The sequence below is a fragment of the Schistocerca piceifrons genome, unplaced genomic scaffold, assembly GCF_021461385.2.
Source record: "Schistocerca piceifrons isolate TAMUIC-IGC-003096 unplaced genomic scaffold, iqSchPice1.1 HiC_scaffold_601, whole genome shotgun sequence".
Lineage (NCBI taxonomy): Eukaryota > Metazoa > Arthropoda > Insecta > Orthoptera > Acrididae > Schistocerca > Schistocerca piceifrons.
In genome coordinates, this window is record NW_025728843.1 from 27501 (window position 1) to 35000 (window position 7500).

Sequence of the window (7500 nt, forward strand, 5' to 3'; positions counted from 1 at the left end):
GACACGACACGCACATCGAAAGACATGCAGTCTAGTCGGTAATGATCCTTCCGCAGGTTCACCTACGGAAACCTTGTTACGACTTTTACTTCCTCTAAATGATCAAGTTTGGTCATCTTTCCGGTAGCATCGGCAACGACAGAGTCAATGCCGCGTACCAGTCCGAAGACCTCACTAAATCATTCAATCGGTAGTAGCGACGGGCGGTGTGTACAAAGGGCAGGGACGTAATCAACGCGAGCTTATGACTCGCGCTTACTGGAATTCCTCGTTCATGGGGAACAATTGCAAGCCCCAATCCCTAGCACGAAGGAGGTTCAGCGGGTTACCCCGACCTTTCGGCCTAGGAAGACACGCTGATTCCTTCAGTGTAGCGCGCGTGCGGCCCAGAACATCTAAGGGCATCACAGACCTGTTATTGCTCAATCTCGTGCGGCTAGAAGCCGCCTGTCCCTCTAAGAAGAAAAGTAATCGCTGACAGCACGAAGGATGTCACGCGACTAGTTAGCAGGCTAGAGTCTCGTTCGTTATCGGAATTAACCAGACAAATCGCTCCACCAACTAAGAACGGCCATGCACCACCACCCACCGAATCAAGAAAGAGCTATCAATCTGTCAATCCTTCCGGTGTCCGGGCCTGGTGAGGTTTCCCGTGTTGAGTCAAATTAAGCCGCAGGCTCCACTCCTGGTGGTGCCCTTCCGTCAATTCCTTTAAGTTTCAGCTTTGCAACCATACTTCCCCCGGAACCCAAAAGCTTTGGTTTCCCGGAGGCTGCCCGCCGAGTCATCGGAGGAACTGCGGCGGATCGCTGGCTGGCATCGTTTATGGTTAGAACTAGGGCGGTATCTGATCGCCTTCGAACCTCTAACTTTCGTTCTTGATTAATGAAAACATACTTGGCAAATGCTTTCGCTTCTGTTCGTCTTGCGACGATCAAGAATTTCACCTCTAACGTCGCAATACGAATGCCCCCGCCTGTCCCTATTAATCATTACCTCGGGTTCCGAAAACCAACAAAATAGAACCGAGGTCCTATTCCATTATTCCATGCACACAGTATTCAGGCGGGCTTGCCTGCTTTAAGCACTCTAATTTGTTCAAAGTAAACGTGCCGGCCCACCGAGACACTCAATAAAGAGCACCCTGGTAGGATTTCAACGGGGTCCGCCTCGGGACGCACGAGCACGCACGGGGCGGTCGCACGCCTTCGGCTCGCCCCACCGGCAGGACGTCCCACGATACATGCCAGTTAAACACCGACGGGCGGTGAACCAACAGCGTGGGACACAAATCCAACTACGAGCTTTTTTAACCGCAACAACTTTAATATACGCTATTGGAGCTGGAATTACCGCGGCTGCTGGCACCAGACTTGCCCTCCAATAGATACTCGTTAAAGGATTTAAAGTGTACTCATTCCGATTACGGGGCCTCGGATGAGTCCCGTATCGTTATTTTTCGTCACTACCTCCCCGTGCCGGGAGTGGGTAATTTGCGCGCCTGCTGCCTTCCTTGGATGTGGTAGCCGTTTCTCAGGCTCCCTCTCCGGAATCGAACCCTGATTCCCCGTTACCCGTTACAACCATGGTAGGCGCAGAACCTACCATCGACAGTTGATAAGGCAGACATTTGAAAGATGCGTCGCCGGTACGAGGACCGTGCGATCAGCCCAAAGTTATTCAGAGTCACCAAGGCAAACGGACCGGACGAGCCGACCGATTGGTTTTGATCTAATAAAAGCGTCCCTTCCATCTCTGGTCGGGACTCTGTTTGCATGTATTAGCTCTAGAATTACCACAGTTATCCAAGTAACGTGGGTACGATCTAAGGAACCATAACTGATTTAATGAGCCATTCGCGGTTTCACCTTAATGCGGCTTGTACTGAGACATGCATGGCTTAATCTTTGAGACAAGCATATGACTACTGGCAGGATCAACCAGGGAGCTGCGTCAACTAGAGCTGAGCAGCCGGCCGCCCGGGAGTGTGTCCCGGGGGCCCGCGCGAACACGCAAGCGTCCGCTCAATCATTCTGCAAACAGGAGGAGGCTGAGCTCCCCTGCACAATACACCTCGAAACCCTCTCAGGTCCCGGCGGCGCGCAGCGCCGTCCCAAGTACTTGGTCGGGTTCGAGAGAGGCGCAATCGCCCGGAGTTAGGCGAGTAGACGCTTTCGGTGCGACCACCCGTGCTCCCAACTGAGCTTGCCGCTGCCGACAGAGGCCCGGGAGCGTGCTGTCGTGGCATTGCCGGCGGGAGACAACACGCGCCACCTACGGTGACCGGCAGCTCCAACGCCAGCGCCACAGAAGGACAAAAGCCCCACTTGGGTGCCGAAGCGAACTCTCCCAGCACAGCGCACACGCCAACACATCCGCACAGCTGCGATACAAACCACCAGCGAGAACCGCTGGGGCGACCGAGCAGCAGACGGCGTCGCGGCGCCGAGCGCCGGGCGGCGGCGCATCCTCAACGCACACAGTCCTCAATCGGACCAGCACACTGCAGATGTCCACCGCGCTTCGCACCGGGCCCGCGAGGACCTACTTTTGGCCGCACGGCGCCGCGCGCAGGGTGCGCCGGCGCGCAGCTGCGACGCCTGCCGCGTCCGTCGGCCGGCGCGCCTGCCACTGGCCGCCCCCACCAGCCGGCTGTAGCGCGTGCGCCCACGCACCGCGCGGCCAGCACGCCGGGAGGCGCCCCCTCACCGGCCGGGGACGGTCCCACCCAGCCACCGCCGCGTATCGCTTCACACCCAGATGCCGTTCAGTTTCGTCGGCATGGTGGGTATCGCTGGAACAACCGGTTAGTACCTCAACCTATCGTCGCCATCACCGATTCACCCCTAGCGAGAACAACCGCACCACAACGGGTTACCATTTCTTCATTTGCGTAACTTCACCAGAAAACGTAGGCGTCCATCGCCATTTGCAACTTCAACCATTATTGCATGCCTGTGTCAGGTGTCACGCCACACTACGTCTGCCCACATACACGCAACAAAATGTGCACGCCTAGACAATACGTGGAAGGTGGCCCCCGTACGTATGCGATGTCCATTGCTCGAACGACTGTCAACCGGCTTCTGTAGCATGTCGCAGATATGGAACGCGCTGCACCATGCCATCACGGTGTGTGAGGAGAGACGACTAGGTCCGAATACATCAACAGACAGCTCATGCTGATCGCCATCCACGGCGTCCGTTCCTCCCACACGTCTCTATGGCGTACCACACTGCAATCCAGCTCTCATAGGGAGACGACACGTAGCTGCGTGCACAATATTTGCACTGTATGGTCCGCCGTTTTTGGGCGCAGTCGTTGTACGGTCACACATGTGCCACGATGTATCATTCAGTACATAAGGACGAATGTGCAGTACAGATTGTGGTTCACGCGTACGACATCAGCGGACAGTTGACACAGGCCGCACCACAACGTAGCCTGCGTACGTCGCATGCGAAGGGCATTGAACATGCAAACTTGTCACCAACCACCTTGCGAAGGCAGGGGGCAAGGTGGGGACGTGGGGAGAGGTGGGGGGGGGGGGGGGCGGCATGTACGCCCTGCTGCCATCCACATTACAGTGTACAGCAGGAGCATGTGGAAAGTCAGCAAGACTTGCAAGGTGTTTAACATGAAGCGATACACAGGGGAGCGGGCAGTGCGAGTAGCGAACTATATTGCGAGGGTTGCGGGTGGGCAACACTACACTAATTGAACGAGTCGTATAACAATTACAGAGCAGGTTTAGGCGACAACGTGGGTTACGATAGGCGACAACGTGGGTTACGTTAGGGGACAACGTGGGTTACGTTAGGGGACAACGTGGGTTACGTTAGGGGACAACGTGGGTTACGTTAGGGGACAACGTGGGTTACGTTAGGGGACAACGTGGGTTACGTTAGGGGACAACGTGGGTTACGTTAGGGGACAACGTGGGTTAGGTTAAGGCACAACATGGGTTAGGTTAAGGCACAACATGGGTTAGGTTAAGGCACAACATGGGTTAGGTTAAGGCACAACATGGGTTAGGTTAAGGCACAACATGGGTTAGGTTACGGCACAACATGGGTTAGGTTAAGGCACAACATGGGTTAGGTTAGGGGACAACATGGGTTAGGTTAGGGGACAACATGGGTTAGGTTAAGGCACAACATGGGTTAGGTTAAGGCACAACATGGGTTAGGTTAGGGACAACATGGGTTAGGTTAGGGCACAACATGGGTTAGGTTAGGGGACAACATGGGTTAGGTTAGGGGACAACATGGGTTAGGTTAGGGGACAACATGGGTTAGGTTAGGGGACAACATGGGTTAGGTTAGGGGACAACATGGGTTAGGTTAGGGGACAACATGGGTTAGGTTAGGGGACAACATGGGTTAGGTTAGGGGACAACATGGGTTAGGTTAAGGCACAACATGGGTTAGGTTAGGGGACAACATGGGTTAGGTTAGGGGACAACATGGGTTAGGTTAGGGGACAACATGGGTTAGGTTAGGGGACAACATGGGTTAGGTTAGGGGACAACATGGGTTAGGTTAAGGCACAACATGGGTTAGGTTAGGGCACAACATGGGTTAGGTTAGGGCACAACATGGGTTAGGTTAGGGCACAACATGGGTTAGGTTAGGGGACAACATGGGTTAGGTTAGGGGACAACATGGGTTAGGTTAGGGGACAACATGGGTTAGGTTAGGGGACAACATGGGTTAGGTTAGGGGACAACATGGGTTAGGTTAGGGGACAACATGGGTTAGGTTAGGGGACAACATGGGTTAGGTTAGGGGACAACATGGGTTAGGTTAGGGGACCAACATGGGTTAGGTTAGGGGACCAACATGGGTTAGGTTAAGGCACAACATGGGTTAGGTTAAGGCACAACATGGGTTAGGTTAGGGGACAACATGGGTTAGGTTAGGGGACAACATGGGTTAGGTTAGGGGACAACATGGGTTAGGTTAAGGCACAACATGGGTTAGGTTAGGGGACAACATGGGTTAGGTTAAGGCACAACATGGGTTAGGTTAGGGGACAACATGGGTTAGGTTAGGGGACAACATGGGTTAGGTTAAGGCACAACATGGGTTAGGTTAAGGCACAACATGGGTTAGGTTAAGGCACAACATGGGTTAGGTTAGGGGACAACATGGGTTAGGTTAGGGGACAACTTGGGTTAGGTTAGGGGACAACATGGGTTAGGTTAAGGCACAACATGGGTTAGGTTAAGGCACAACATGGGTTAGGTTAGGGGACAACATGGGTTAGGTTAGGGGACAACATGGGTTAGGTTAGGGGACAACATGGGTTAGGTTAAGGCACAACATGGGTTAGGTTAGGGGACAACATGGGTTAGGTTAAGGCACAACATGGGTTAGGTTAGGGGACAACATGGGTTAGGTTAGGGGACAACATGGGTTAGGTTAAGGCACAACATGGGTTAGGTTAAGGCACAACATGGGTTAGGTTAAGGGACAACATGGGTTAGGTTAGGGGACAACTTGGGTTAGGTTAGGGGACAACATGGGTTAGGTTAAGGCACAACATGGGTTAGGTTAAGGCACAACATGGGTTAGGTTAAGGTACAACATGGGTTAGGTTAAGGTACAACATGGGTTAGGTTAGGTTACACGTTGTTGTAAGGAAAGGTGTGGGGGGGGGGGGGGGGCGGGGCGGCAGGTTCGTTGATAGTGATTATAGTAAGTGAATGCTTGTGACATGATGAGATTTGTCACGTCAGGATGCACCTTTGGCTTATTAGAGGCGGCGCTCCAATTCTATGCTTGTGTCAGACCTGTGTCTTTGACTCATGTCATTGTTTGTGCGCTGTGACAGGAGGTACTATTGTGATGTTGGGTGCACCGTTGTATAGGACATGTGTGGGTGTTGGTGCCTTATCTGCGCAATGGTGGATGTCGAAAGGGTGGGATATTCTATTTTCCGCATGGACCTCCTGGTCTGGTTGTGATAGTGTGGATTGTGTAATGTGGCGGAGAGGATGCACTGGATGTTGTTCCATGCTGGTGCTTACATATTGTATGTGCGCCTGTTAGAAGCAGAGAGTGGTGCGTGATCAGAGTGTCTGGCTGACGTGTGGTTCCCATTGTGGGCAGACTCTTTCAGCATGTATACGGACAGTTGTATATATTTTCTGTAGTTTGATGGCTCTGCATTGATTACTAATCAGCGCCGTGTGTACGGGTAATCTGGTTCCAGTCCACAATGTTCTATCTGTGTACATTAGTGACAAAGACTCCCCCCATGCAGTGGGGCTCGGTCTGTTATAACTCTTCCGCGTTAATATATTTGCCCCACGTTTTTTGCGAGTGCGAGTGCGAAGTGCAACGCGCATGGGGACCGACATGCTGATGGCTCGGTATCGGACGCCGTACAGTGAGCAACGCGATCGCGTCTCTCGCTCGTAAGTGGTACAGGTCGCGGCTCATGTATAGGGACAGCGGGAATGTCGCCATATTGGAAATAACTCTTCATGAAACGCAAGTTATAGGGGTGGATTGCACTTTACGAGTGCGGGAAACGTCCGCCGTTCATCCGCTGGAGGTGCGCGTTTGGCGGTTGGGGTGGTCCACGAACGGGTGCGGGTGGAGTCATTGCCGGTCCACGGCTTCGTGCGGCAGAGCCACTGGAGAATGGGTGCTATGTCGACAGAGGCTGCAGGCTTTGTGGGTGGCGTCGAAAGGCGGGCACTGTGGCGCCATCGCTGTCTTAGTCGGCTTGGCGTCTCATAGATGGCGGTGGCGTCGTTGCAGGAGGTCATGTTGCGGGAGACCTACAGATGGCGGTATGTTTTGTGGTGCGGACGTAGTGTTGTCAGATGCGCATAGATGGCGGTATTGCATGTGCTTTCGCCCTATTTTCATAGATGGCGATACTGTTTTGCCGGCATGGGTGGCGTAGTTCCGTCGGATCCCTGTAGGTGGCAGTGTGCTATGTCTACTGTCGACACCCACGGCACCACTATCTATCTATCTATTTCCTAATACCTCGCCCCCCCCCCCTACAGACTTATCACCACACACACTAACCGCCCCGGGGACTTGCCAACGACACACCCTATCCCAAGTCTATTTTCTTGCGGAGCATCATGTGTTATTATATTTTATTTCACATCCATCGGTTAGGGGGATTGGCGTTCACCGGACGGAGGCGGGGGGGACGGCGACAACGTACCAGACCCCGCCGGGCACCGCGACCGCCGCACAGCACCCGCCCGACGCCGCCGCCTCCGCGCGACGCCCCGGCCGGTGGGCCGGCATCGACCGTCCGGCACCCACCGCGGCACCCGGCGGCGGCCGCCAAAGCGATACGCTATAGCGCGGCGGTACACACGGCGCCCGGCCGGCCGGCGCCGCCTCCCCGCGCGCACGGCGGCGGCACCCATCGCAGCGCCCACGCCAACCGATACGCCCCAGGCCGCCGCACCCACTGCAGCGCCCTGGTGCGGCGCGCCCGCCCAGACCGATACGCCCAGAGATGCG

The 7500-nt window shown here is 54.6% G+C and overlaps 1 non-coding gene across 1 annotated transcript; it reads right to left on the reverse strand.

Annotated features, from left to right (window-relative positions):
- Window positions 1–39: 39 nt before the first annotated feature.
- LOC124762530 lies at window positions 40–1947 on the reverse strand. Its single transcript, XR_007012519.1, has one exon. It is a non-coding gene; the product is annotated as a small subunit ribosomal RNA (ribosomal RNA).
- Between the last annotated feature and the right edge of the window lie 5553 nt (window positions 1948–7500).